Genomic DNA, 1,535 nt, shown 5'->3' on the forward strand with positions numbered 1-1,535 from the left:
ACAGAGCAAGTAAAATAAAACGAGAAGCTAGTGCAGGAGTTATAGGACAAAAGCTAGCTAACGCAATTTATGTATCCATGGTTACCTAACGCTACTATGGCAACCGACAAAGCTACGATAACGGCAGAATTTTGATTTTGTGACGTTTGGTTGCGTCACTATATATCTTGAACCGTGTGCATGACAACAAAAGCGAAACTATTGTGTCCATAGTAACCTCGTTTACGGAGTAACTTAAGGTAGTTAACGGTGTTTATCTACTTACCTGCAGGCGCTGCAGCCACCTTTGTCCGGTCACATGACTTCTATCTATGTCAGTCGAAGGGGTCTTATCCATACATCATTTACAAGCACCGTCTCAGCGCTACACTAACCTGTAATGTACAGGTTAGTAGCTATATGTAGTGTGGACTTTGACTCGAGCTGGTGCTCATGAATTTACGTTGTATTCTTCCAGTCCATATCCTGGATCATATTCTGTCTGGGGCAGTTTTTCTTCAAAATTCAAAGGCTTTGCACGACAATAGGTGCAATTAAATTCTTACTTTGCAATCACTCCTTGTAGCATTACTGTGCACAATAGCGTGTATTATCTGGAAAAACAGTTATATACAAAGTCTACTGACTAGCTATATAAGTTAATATTTTAAACTGCACTTGCCATGGGAGAAGTCACAGCAGCATAACAGACTGATAGTGCTATAAGAAGTTTTGTACAGTAGTCCTGCGTTACACCCAAGGTAATGAATTGCAGGTCTATGGTGCAAAACGTCATTATTTGTGTTAACTCTTGTAGATGTCCTGTCTGAAATTCCCTTAGCACATTACTGGATGGAGCAATGTTGCAGTGGAAAATAATGCTAAAGCTCATTTTGGAAAAAGCCTTAGCATGATGGGGCCATTATGGACACTCATACTATTCAATATAGCCTAAATCAGTAACACATCAAGAAAAAATATTTATATGAATAAATAGTGACAAAATACAGAACATGACAGTGAAATTTTGATTCTTATGAAACGCTATTTCAATCTGCTGCTTCTTTTCACAACACATAATTCATTTTTTCACAATAGCTGTTTTGTATATTGTTAGGTTTTATTACAAAGTCTTTATCTGTCAAGATAGCCAGGACAGAGAGTTACTGTAATGATTGGATGTTACTTTGGTCTGAATGAGCAGACACGGTAGTAGTCCTGTGTAGAATAGTGTTAGTTTTTCCAGGTTTTGATAGTAAATCCTTTCATTCTCATCATTTTGAGTCTAGTATTGAGAAATTGAAAACAATACATACCCACCAATAGCTATATAAGGATGGTTTATAGAGGAATTTATGCATAATGCCTAGAGATGCTGCTAAACAAAATAGTTAAAAATAGACCTGTACTAAAGTTGTAACTTCTCTTGAAATGCAAAATTTTATTATTGTGTCATTGTCACTTGCTTTGTTTACCCTGCCAGCAGGGCTATTATGAGATCAAAAAGATGTCTTTTTAATTAGCTACTGTGGGAGTCTACATCCGGAAGTACAACT

Source organism: Mastacembelus armatus, chromosome 5 (assembly GCF_900324485.2).
Source record: "Mastacembelus armatus chromosome 5, fMasArm1.2, whole genome shotgun sequence".
In the NCBI taxonomy this organism is placed as follows: Eukaryota; Metazoa; Chordata; class Actinopteri; order Synbranchiformes; family Mastacembelidae; genus Mastacembelus; species Mastacembelus armatus.